At 35.7% G+C, this 13,384-nt stretch overlaps 1 non-coding gene across 1 annotated transcript; it reads right to left on the reverse strand.

Moving 5' to 3' along the window:
* On the reverse strand, nt 1-73 carry Trnaf-gaa (transfer RNA phenylalanine (anticodon GAA)). Its single transcript has one exon. It is a non-coding gene; the product is annotated as a tRNA-Phe (tRNA).
* Between the last annotated feature and the right edge of the window lie 13,311 nt (nt 74-13,384).

Below are 13,384 nucleotides of genomic sequence, written 5' to 3' on the forward strand. Positions count from 1 at the left end.
TGCCGAAACCAGGGATTGAACCAGGGACCTTTAGATCTTCAGTCTAACGCTCTCCCAACTGAGCTATTTCGGCTGATGGTAGGAGATGCGAAATTAGCTATCGCTTTCTTGTTAGTTTGTGCAAGTAATTTAAACAATATTTTCTTTAAGCATTTAAAGTAAATCAAATCAGGTTCAGGTCAATATATAGGTGAAGGTCAAAGATAAACATTTTTGTGCTGTTGGGAGAATTGCATTAGTATATACCTAGTTGTAGTAGCTATTTTTTTTATTTTTACAAATAAGTATTCACTTATACATATTCATGTACCTATATATGTATAAAAAAAATACAAAAGACGCTCTTGTGAATTTCAACCTTATTTTTATTAACTTACGGTTCATAATCAACTTGAAGAATAAAGATAGATCGCAAAGCACTATTTGAAACTAACAATTCATACGTTTTCTTATAATTATACCCCAGTTGAGTGAAAATGCCTGATCTTAATTGGCGGAAGATATACGTTTCAAGTGCATCCAAGTATTTTAATGAACGACAATAAATCGGTAGTGGTGCACCAAAACGCACGCTATTATTAAATTGGTCCCGCCCTATCTATTACACCTCCATTTATCCAATCCTCACTTACATGGAAACAAATTACAAAATAAAGTATGTTCGCGCACAGTAAATGATTTACCAGTATTTTAACATCACTGAAATAAATGTAATGTACGAAAAAAAAGTGATCAAGGCACTGAAAGAGTCGGTCACTTTTTCTGTCTATTTCAGTTCAAAGTCAGATTATCGTTTTAGTGTTGTGCGTATTTTGTGATTTGCGTAGTGTGGTTGCATCAATTTCTTTTGTGATATAAAAGAGGTGCAACAGGAATGTTTTCCCAAACATCTGTTTTCGATAATAAACGAAGAAGTCTGTCTGTCCGCCTGACAAGGCCCTTATTTGCAGTTGGTAAGTTAACCACGAGCTATGTCAATGTATGGGGACAACGGCTTTCCAACTGCAAAGTTAAGTTTGTCCCTCAGTAAAATAAGCGAATCTCGTTGCTTATACTTTGATCGAGAATAGAAATATTTACATAGGTAGGTATGTTAAAAGTTTGTACGGAACCCTCAGTGCGCGAGTCCGACTCACACTTACACTTAACCAATCTCTTACGGATCAAAGTACCTAACTATAAGTATCTGTCTGTAGTCAAAAATAGATAAATATTGTCGTTGCAAAAAAAAAAACGATAAAACTGGTACTGCATGACGTGTACAGTGTTGTTTGTCTGCTTGTATTTTGTGTAGATAGATACATATAAATATATAAAGTCAAGGTACTACTTAGAATGCTGTAATCTGTTTTAATAGAGGCTATTCGCGGGTGAATTAATATCGAACAGTGATAGAAAGCAACTATTATTAATAGCGGGATTACAGAAATTAAACGGTTTACAGTTGCAACGGTCACGGTTCCCGTGGGGACTGGGATAAGCTGAGGAATTTTGTCTTATTGTAGGTAGTCATAGACACCTTAAGAGTAATTAACTTAAAGCTAAGTTGTTTAGCTATAGGGATAGAGACTCTTACCAATAAGAGGTTCTATCCCATCCCTGCACGTCGGCTAGCGTCCTTACCTAATTTGAGATTTATATGAGAGCTTCGTTAATCCGGGCCCTCGCTAATCCCGTGATCGGTGTAATCCGGGCGGTCTCGGCCCGGATGCACTGACAAATTTGACGAGTTTGATAGTCACGATTTTCGACGAGTGCTCTCGAAATGAAGTGCGAAAATTTAAAGCTGATAGATTACAGTAATATGTTATCTTTTATTTATTTACTAATTAAGTGATTTTTCTACCATAAAAATTGCAGTAGATAGTCCGGAAACCGCCAACGGCCGGGTTATTGCCCATCCGGATTAGCAAGGTCATACTGTATTTCCTTATTCGTTAATCAGGTAGCATCTTACAGTAGTCCCCCAAAATAAAAGCATGAACATCGAAGCTGCTTAAAATATCTGGCATGGTATTTTTAAAGATCCACATTGGCATGTTTATTATAGGTACCTAATTATATTTGTCGGGGTTCGCTGTGTAAAATAAGCTTGATATTTAAGCTTATTATTTATTTTATCTTTTAAATTAACATTTTACCCACGATGTGCGTTTTTATGGCGTTGCTAAATCAATCCATTTCGGCGTTTGTTATTTCTTGCGCTATGTGCAATTGTGCATCTCCTGCCTCAATAAATCAAACGAAAATGAAGAAGCGACGGAACCTAATAAAAAATAACGAAGTGAGTGGCGCCTTTAGAGGTAGGTAATTATGCCAATATGCATTTATCTACATCGCAAATATTAGTTTTTTTTTTACAAAATTTGTATTTATTCCTCTTATTACCTATTAATATTGTATTATTTGAATATAATGAAAATGAGAAGTATTAACACACAAAATTAATTTCTTTAAACAACATAGTCATATATTTCTGTACCAATAAGCGTTAAGTTTCTTTGAAAGTCAAGCCGTGTAATAAGCTAGGGTCAAAAAAGTCCCTGGGAACACACAGGCCGGCCATAAGGCCATAAACACCGCCACCCAGACCATTGCTACCTTTTATTTGGAAGGCCAGTTATGGTCATTGGATTAGACCCTTTTTTGACAAAACGAACCCAGTGATGTGCCACTGGATTAACACGTGTTTGTTAATTTGTGTTAAATTATTTTAATACTTATGTAGTATTATGGCTCTATATTAATAATATTGTGTAAGATATCAAGCAATGAACTATAAAACTTTGAATTTCTCTATCCTTAGAATAATACGTGGGGCATATTATTACTACCAATAACAAGTTTTTTGATAACGGCCTACGAAATTATCGTATTGCAATACTATTATAGAAAGGTGTCTAACGCGACAACTAAAGTAAGAAAATCCTAATACCATAAAAAATAGATTTATAACCCTCGTTTTTGGAGTTATTAAGTTAACCATAGGTATACTTTCATCAGTCGATCACGGGGCTAATCGGCCCATTACTGGCTCCGCCCGGTCAAAGGCGCCTCCGAAACTACAATTTTCGTTGCATTCTTTTTATATTGGTGCAATTCGAACGTGTGATGTCCTAATGCCTCACCTAATGCCGTCGTTTTTTTTAAATTTTCTGAATTTTAAATTAAAGTAGATAATAGTACATACCTACGGCTCGTGGCAAGAGTCGGGACGAGTGAAGAATGACATTTCCGCACGTGTATCGAACGACGTTTTTTTAATACAGTTGCGAAAAAATAAGAAAAACAACAAGTATTTTTTTATGCATATTCTTTAAGACATAAACAAATGTAAATATAAAACATTGTACTATTATTACCTAAGTATCGTTATTATCGATTATTTGCGTGTCGGATATTTAAATTGTATAAAAACAATATCGAATGTTGCCTTTGAAAACATAAAACATGCTTGCAGTAAGAAAAAACGCCTCTTCTTTGACAGACGTTTCGGCAGCTATTCCGTTCTATTCGGACAATTTAAAACGGTTTTCAATATTAAACAATGAACGTGTTATAATGATGAAGAGGTAAGTAATAAAATATGAAATATGTATATTTTGATTCTTACATTAACAGTAGGTTTTTATGTTCATTGAGACTTTTAAAGGAAACTAACATTAACATGCATCAATAAGTAGTCATGAATTGGAACAAGTATGAATGAAAAAAATTGGAAAAGTAAAAAGCACTACTTCGCGAAATCCATCTTTCCGCACGCTAAACAGCTATGTAAAGTAGCACTTTTTGAGCAACTGTATTAAAAATCATATTAGTGAACCATATTAGTGTTATGATATGAGACCGGGCAAATTTTTTAAATATTAGGGGTACCGACACATACTGAAACAAAAATATACTTACTAATTGACACTGTTTTTAGTTTTGAATTCTACCTTCAAGTAAAATTCTTACGGCTTTTGTGAATGGAGCATCAAATTTTAATTAATTTAATTTGATTTTTATTAAAATAAATGACAAACTATAGCAATCCGAGATGAATCGACTTCGAAAACTTTCTTCTTTATCAATTGTACGGTCATCAAGTTTTTTATGGTAGGGAAATCTAGCCCTAAGTATCTTGGGAAGTAGGTTATGACAATACTAGTTACTATTTAAATGAAAATAAAAGTACCGAAAGAGCCATCAAAATATAGGTACTATAAACTTAACATAGCTATTCTATTCCATTTCCATACAAGTAAATGTTATTTGATGAATTGACATCGACACAATACAAATCGGATTGGAATTGAAACCCGGAGGCGTCGGCGATATTTCAACGCTACCGCTATTGGAGAACGTAGTATGCAAGATCCTCTCGCAATATATAATGTTTTTTTTTTGTGCGCTCGTGGTGTTTTCATTCCACCCAGCCAGCCCAGAGTTACACATATCATCTAAAGTGTAGATGAGTGAAAACTTAATAAAGCGAACTAATGTAAACTGTGAGCTAAAGGCTCGTACCAACAAGGTGTAATCAAAGATCACTCTGACTCGGTTCACCAGCAACGAATGGTCCATAACCGATGGGACTGGACCCCGCCGCAGGGCCCGGGTCCAGTTCCAACCCTTAGCAACTAATTTGGGACAAAGGCGCCGCCGTCCATTAATTGACTATTAAACACGCATCGGCACAAAAAGGCTAAAAGGTTAAAAACAATGAATTTCACCAAAGTTGATAACTCAATTTGGTGGCGGTAGCGAGGAACAGGGAATGCTATGGAGTTGGCGTTAAAATTGTTAGTAAAATAACATTTAAATTAAAATCATATAGCCCAAGATTCAAAAATCGCTTTCGAATAAAAAAAGTAAAAATCGGATAACATTATTACAACATTTATGACAAGGTATTTTATTGAAAGTACCTACTTTCTAAACTTAAAAATTAACGAATAAATGATGAATTTGTAGGAGACAATATTATTTTTGCAAGTCGGGTAATATAAAATGCACCATTGGTGAATTACAAATAAACAATCACACATTTGACGCAATTGGATGTCATTACAAATAACCTTAGTAAGCAGAAGCACCACCACATACCTAATTGCACAATGCAAGGAGCGATAATGATGCAATAATATCACACTTACCAACCATTATAACGCCATTATAGTAAAGTAAAAGTATTCTTAGTATTTCTCAGAACACCCAGTTAACAATAAATACGCTTAAATGAATTAAAACATGGTTAGATAATATAAAACTAATAATGAAAAGATAGCGATAATGATAAAAGATGATGCCATTTTTGCTAGTATGTGCACTATCAAGTAAGGAATTACTTGGCAAGTGTCATTCTATCACATGAGACATGAGACTTTCTGATATGGGCTGTACAGATAGGTATTATAATATGTAGTTAATTTAGATTATACACCAAGGGGATAAAGTACTGTTTTATGTCACGGGCGCGATATTGAATCTTGAACGTAAGGAAGGACTCTTAGGACTGAGATTTAAGTCCCGAGCGCAGCGAGGGGGTTATTAGTAAGACTGAGTCCTGAGTGCAGTGAAGCAAGCGCGCCCAAAACAAAAACAGCTTTATCTCCGATTCTTAACCTCCTGCGAGATAATAAAAAAACTAAGGCTACTAGAAACAATATTTTATTAAAATAAATCATAAATTAAAATGAATGTTTGATACACAGCGTCAAGCGTCTTGTAGCGATTTTTTTTTCAATTTATTTATTCATAAACAATATTCATCTTGTGGTGGCCAGTACGATTTTCGAATAAATAAATTCGATTTTTAAATCAGTGCGGCGGCCGCCGCGCCGCGTGTGCCGCCGTACAGGCTTCACGAAATTAGACTTTAAAAACATAACATTAAGAACTATGAGTAGTGAAATCACATTCAGTACTTAAATTCAGTACAATATTACTACCCGGCTAAAGCCAAGGGCTATAATGATTTGCTTTGCATGATATATAATTTGGTATTGTCGAGCAGGTAGTGTGAAATAGTTAGTTGTTTTACAAGGGGGCAAAGTTATTGTTTAACCGCTCGTGCTAATATTGATACCCGAGCAAGCGAAAGATTCCAAAATTGAACCACGAGCAATAGCGAATGGTTCGAGAAATGGAATCTTGAGCGTTGCGAGGGTTTCAAGGCACGAGGGTTAAACAAACTGCCTCCGAGTGAAACACAAAAAATTTCACCACACCAACGCGAAGAAACTATTAACTATAAAATACCAAAATATTCAAATTAAATCAAATCCAAATGAATGTAATAATAAAATTATCATTCAACATCGTCATTTAAAAGTCAATTCTACTAGCTAACATAAAAAAACAACTCAAAATTTGTATCTGATTACTTTGCCCACATGTGGAAAAAATGCAACTTTCTCATTAGTTTTTGAACAATCAAGAGGGCCTTTACCAGTTGGTGGGGTAAAAAATTTATTTTCATATTTATGTAATATTCCACCGTAGAAAGAGGCCCAGGTACATACAGAGGTAAACATACAAAATCCTTATTCCAGTCCGCCTCTATTTTAACTGCATTTTTAAGTTAAGTTTATTTCAACGGAGTGTTTTAGAACATATTTTGTTTAACATGTAGATTATACCATTAAGGATCTCCCAGAACAGGATACGTGATACGTTCTTATTAGGTATTGTTTTATTTTCTAATAACATAAATATTTACAATCGACTCCATGCCTGCCTTGCCCCAGAACTACTCTCGATCATTTTTGGCGGCACCGTTTGTGAAAAGACGTAAGCGGAATAATAATAATGTAGCATCAATAACGCGGACCGCCGCGATCGGCTGATAACCGGAGCCTTAATACGTTTTAATATCCCAATTACTTCCTCATTATCTTAATGAAATTGTTTATTGAAAACTTGGATAGTGAGCCATATGAGGCGAAAGAGAGTTAAGAAACTGGTTCATTCTTTATACGTAGGTACTTTGTTTTTACTTAGGTAGGTACTTACTTGCTTTGGGTCGATTGCGTTTTGGTTAAAATGGTTTTGAAATAAATTATCTTTGGGATCTCCGTAACGTTGCTCCATCGGATTACAACTCCTTTCATCTCCGCACAACTCCGGCTCAGTGGAAAGGGAGCTTTTAGATCTACATATAAGATGCCTGTGTGGCGGATACCTACATTTAAGTACATGTCAAAAGTAAGCTTGGTGGAGAAAAGGATTTCATCTCCTAAGGGATAAGGAATTTCTACAAATATTGCCATCTGTCTCTTCAGTGCCACTTGCAGTTATGGCTGGTATGATGCTTCATGTCAATGATGTCATTAATTTTGACGACCTGTTTGGCCTAGTGGGTGGGCCTAGTGACTCTGCCTATGAAGCCGATGGTTCCGGGTTCAAATTCTGGTAAGGGCATTTATTAGTGTGATGAACACGAATATTTGTTCCTGAGTCATGGATGTTTTCTATGTATTTAAGTATTTATATATTGTTTTCTAATTACCCACAACACAAGCTATTTTGAGCTTACTGTGGGACTTACAAGGAAAGATACCCAACTGTCCGGTTCCGATTTGATTTATATTTATGTATGTTATAGAGTAGTCTAAAATAACGGACACGTATTTTTTTTAGCTGCCCAAACTCAACCTATTGGGAGAAATTGCCCTCCAAAGTACTAAAAAGTTACTAAATCTTCTAACTCCTATAGAAAGTGATGCTCAAGCAACTTGCTAGTTAATCGCTTGTTTGAGTATATGTTTGAGAACAGGAAAAAATAATGTACACGTGTTTTGTTATATCTGCTTAAACCACAGAATAACTAATAGTACTACCGTCTTAAACTCAAATTTTCCTAAAAAAACACCCGCTTTATGTGTAACTTTAGCGATAAGATATTATAAAACTTCGAATATCGATTTTTTAGGAAAAAATGAGTTTTTGCCGATATAACAACTCGACTCGTTGTTCCGGCTTTTGGCCATGGCTAATGGGAGGCTGAGCTGAGGTCCGCTTGGCAAGTAGTCCCAAGATTTGGCGTAGTTTTTATTAAAGCGACTGCCGTCTGACCTTCCAACCCAGAAGGAAAACTAGACTTTATTGGGATTAGTCCGGTTCCTTCACGATGTTTTCCTTCACTGCGACTGGTAAATATAGAAATATATATCGTACATGAGTTCCGAAAAACTCTCGAGTTAAATACCAAAGTTATGTGTGTTTTATTACATCGAATTATTTATACAGTGCGAAATCTTTTACAATCACATTATTCATAGCACACATAGCACAATATATGCGGCGATGAGTAGCGGGTGTTCTTATCGCTAAACAAGATCCTCTTCCAGACAACCTAGGTAGCGATGGTATGCCACAATAATATTGTTCCTTTCTTACTAACAACCGTGTCCAATCAACAATGTCTAATGACGAGCCATAAATCTCTTACTTAACGGCTAATAGCTGAGAGCGGTGCTTAAAAGGGGTGGCTATAATTGGGTAGTTTTAAGGGTGCATAGTCACCTTTACTTAAGGGGTAGCAAGAGTATTGCGAAAAAAAATCTTCCGTAACGAATAAAAAATAATTGCGCCGCCCAGGGGCCTAAACAGGGCTTTCAATCCATTATAATTTAAATATTTTTCTAGTCAATAAATTTGTCTTAGTCTTAAGTAAGAGTTACAAAATTAGCAATACAATTATTTAGACTCTTTATTAGTTTATATATTTTAAACTAAATAGTTTTGTTTATCCTTGTTTAACCGATGTTTTTAATGTATGACTTAGGTATAAATAATAATAATAATAATAATAAATATTATAGGACATTATTACACAAATTGACTAAGGCCCACAGTAAGCTCAATAAGGCTTGTGTTGAGGGTACTTAGACAACCATATATATAATATATAAATATTTATAAATACTTAAATACATAGAAAACACCCATGACTCAGGAACAAATATCCATGCTCATCACACGAATAAATGCCCTTACCAGGATTTGAACCCGGGACCATCAGCTTCGTAGGCAGGGTCACTACCTACTAGGCCAAACCGGTCGTTATGCAGAAAGTAAATTTTCAAGGGTGCATCCCTGAGCTTAAATTAAGTAGCTTTCTCAATGAAACCGGTATTCAGGGTATTCTAATTAACACCGTGTACGCTGAAACAATAAACGTACGTTTGAAGCAATAAAAATTTTAGGATCATTTTTCCGTTCCTAATATAAACGTAATTAACTATATAATTATAATCCAGTATATATTTACTATTTTTTTAAAAATATTTTACAAGAATGCACAACATATTATAGAATTTTAACTTTTTACGTAATCTATGAAACGCCACCTTTGATTTATTTTGGTGTTATTGAGTACGCTTCCCCTTAAGCCCATTTTAATTGCTTGGTGGTAGTCGCAGCAGGTTCCAGTGATTTATCTGTAACAGACCTCCGTCCTCCGGCCACTGACGAAACTGATCTGCCTAATTAATGTTTGATAGAAGATAATCAACACAAATGGTCAGTGGATCCACCAACTTGCCGTGTATAACCGATAGTTAGCATACCGATAGATAGCTGCATTTTGCGGTAACTCTGATTGTCAAAAGTTGACGTTTGACAATTCAGTGACCGCAAAACTATGGAGGGCACAAGAAGGAGCAAAATCTCCATGTATGAAAAGTGTCCATCAAAAAACATTAAATAGGTGGCACAATACACCGAAATGAAATGTCATAGACCTAGTATTTTATATAGATACCATACACAATTGACATCATTACAAGCCTAATAAATACCTCTATTCTTACATCCACCTTTCCAGATATTTAGAAGTTAGCATTAGTAAAGTAAACCCCTTGCCTAAAGAATCAAACCCATCCATGCTTAAAGACCTTAGGTCTATAAGCATACTACCCTGCCTATCTAAAATAATGGAAAAAGTTGTGTGCACACAGTTAACCTAGAAAACAACAATATTTTGCCAGATGTCCAATCAGGTTTTCGTAAAGGACGTAGTACAATGACTGCTTTACTTGATGTCACTGATAACATTCTGGATGCTCAAGCCAAGGGAATGTGCACACTTTTAGTACTCCTCGACCTGCTATTATCGAAACTGAGCTACTAAAGTGCGTCTCAATGATGGTTCTTCACTTTTCTCTAAAAAGACTGAGCTAACTAGAGGAGTTCCTCAAGGATCCGTGATAGGTCCGCTCCTGTTTATATTATATTCCGCAGACATTACGTCTCACATCACGCTTTGCAAATACCACATCTACGCAGATGGCATACAAGAATATATATTTCATGTAAGCCAGCCGGTATCAACAGCACCATAGAAAAACTAAATGAAGATCTCACCAGAATTGCTAGATGGGCTACAGAAAATTGCCTACTACTTAACCCCAGCAAAACAAAATACCTCGTGTTTGGCAGCAATCAGCAACTGGCCGGTGTCAGTAGTTCTGTGAGTGTTATGCTGATGAACGAACCAGCTGAGAGGGTGTCTGAGGCCCGTAACTAAGGTCTCCTAATGGACTGTGGACTGCGATATGAGAAACATACCACTGAGGCCATTAGGAGTTGCTTTTATAATAAAATAAATAAATAATAAATATTATAGGACTTTATTACACAAATTGACTAAGTCCCACAGTAAGCTCAATAAGGCTTGTGTTGAGGGTACTTAGACAACGATATATATAAATATTTATAAATACTTAAATACATAGAAAACACCCATGACTCAGGAACAAATATCCATGCTCATCACACGAATACATGCCCTTACCAGGATTTGAACCCGGGACCATCAGCTTCGTAGGCAGAGTCACTACCCACTAGGCCAGACCGGTCGTCATTTTATAAACTTATTAAGGTGCTATATAAAACTCGGCCATATTTAAGTGAAAACAAGTTGAATCACTCTTCCTATCAAAATTGAATTATGTGGATGTTGTGTTTCGGCCAAGACTTCTTGCCAAAACTAAACGACTCATACAGCACGTTCAAAATGCCTGTGCTCGCTTCTGTTTTGATATTCCGTTGAGAGCTCACGTGACTCCGTATCTGAATAGCCATAAGATTAAATTAAAACTGTTACTACCATAAGCAATTTTCCTCCTTCATACACTTCATACGCAAAACATATGGCGCAGGACAGCGCCATCTGTTTTGGATATCATACTAAGGGGTCAGTTTTTTTCTTAGACCTCTCTATTACAATCAATTCTCTTTGCTACTACGAAGGGCTCGTTTAGACGGTGCGAAAACTCGATCGCATTCGAATTTCATTACATTGCGGTATTTTATCGGTTGGCTAGCTGGCATCAACTTTTTTTTGGGTGCACGAAGTTTATGTTAATATTTATGGACATAATAATATGATTTGCGTTAAGTCACGCTTAGGTGTTCCCTAATCTTTGTATGTGTTTCCTATTTTTACCATACGTCGGTCCACGTTATAGCGAGCTTTCACACTCTACGTTATTTTAGATTTCCGTGTCAATGTGTACTTACAATAAAAATTACAAATCAACTCGCTTGCACAGTTATGCTTATTGTAGGTTTAGTACGGTACGAGTATGGTCTACGCAACGAACCTTGATACCCCAGTGGGTAGCAGTTCCATAGTTTGTTATAAAATCTAACCTACTCCGATTATCATGATTATGATTAAGTATACATTAGTTTCTTTCCACTCTTAGTTTTAATAGATTAACCGAGGTTATTTACCTATAAAAATACGCCCATTTACACATACAGCAGTGTTTACGTCAAGTTTTTAATTGTCGTTATCTCTGGTTACCATTGCGCGAGTTCAATGATAAATGACGAACTGTTAGTAAATAAAATGGGGTTAAAAGTTATTATCTGTAAACAATTGAATTAATCAAAAAAGTCTGCATACACAGATGCTGAACAATTCATTTCAGGAGGAAACAAAACGTGTTTTCTTCGACTAAGTAAATGAGACACAGCTTTTTTGAGATTGATGCAAACATTCGGACAAATCCCGGCTTATTGCCACGGCTCATAGGAGGCTGGGGTCCGCTTGGTAACTAAAGGACCTTCCAACCCAGAGCGGAAACCAGGGATCGGAAACCGGTATTTTTTGTATGGGAACGAAAACGGTATTTTTTCGTTCTTTGTTAATTATTTCATTCCTAATCGGGCAATCTAATAATACGAAGTCGTTATCTAAAAACACAACTGAGTCCTAAATTTTGAGTATAAAATAAACCGAAATATATGGTTATTTCGATGTTTTTGCAAAAAACCGGTTCCGATCCCTGGCGGAAACTAGGCCTTATTGAGGCTAGTCCGGTTTCCTCACGATGTTTTCCTTCACCGAGAAGCGACTGGTAAATATCAAATGATATATCGTACATAAGTTCCGAAAAAATCAATAATCATTGGTACGAGCGGGGGTTTGAAACTTTGAACCTACGACCTCCGGATTGAAAGTCGCACGCTCTTGCCGCTGGGCGCCCAACGCTTCAATGAATATTTTTGGGTGCAAATTCACAAACAAACATAAATCATTAGTTACATTTCTCCTATAAATTTCATCGGAATATACTATTTTAGAAAATAAATAATTTGGTAGTGATCGTACGTCAATTTCACTCTGCGTCACAGATAGTTTAACAGTATCATAGTGATGATCCTTACATCAATTAGGCACTGGTTTTTAATTATTAATACTAGGTATAATTCATGTGATGTTTCCTATCACAGAAAAGTTGTGGTAAATCAATAAATTGAATAAGAAACCTAGATGTTATATAATCGATTTTTGAATTTTATCTCAATAGATAAATATAAACATCGATAAATCGTATCAAGATTCAATACTTAACCTGTTTTACAATAACAGATCGTAGGTATGCCAGGAAATATCGTTAAGCAAGTATTAACATGACCAAGTTAATTGGCTAATCGTGATGACTGCATCTGTCAGTCAACATATTTACTTAAATTGCAGTAGGAACAATTGTTACCTATAGATACCTAATGGAAATTAAATTCAAGGAAGATCTGATACTCAATTCCTACTAGGTACCTAAATACCCTACTTGGGTGTTGTGTCAAGTAGATATTCTTAGCGAATCTCGTGATCTTATTATCCTTAATGTTCAACTTTTAGGTCATTATTGGTTAAAAAATGATATTTGATCTAATATATTTGATGGTATAACTATCTATTCGATCTATTCTATTAATGTTACAAGTACAAATTCATAGTGGAGTCAGGTCTCTTGTCTTGGCCAGTTTACTGGTCAAGTTTTAGTCATCAAGGAACTCAACAGCTGTATGTGCTTGATGACAATGCCAAAGGTCTTCGGCGTTCAACAACAACAGATACTTTATTTTAAGAATAATTTTTAAAATT

Source organism: Cydia pomonella, chromosome 11, assembly GCF_033807575.1.
Source record: "Cydia pomonella isolate Wapato2018A chromosome 11, ilCydPomo1, whole genome shotgun sequence".
In the NCBI taxonomy this organism is placed as follows: Eukaryota; Metazoa; Arthropoda; class Insecta; order Lepidoptera; family Tortricidae; genus Cydia; species Cydia pomonella.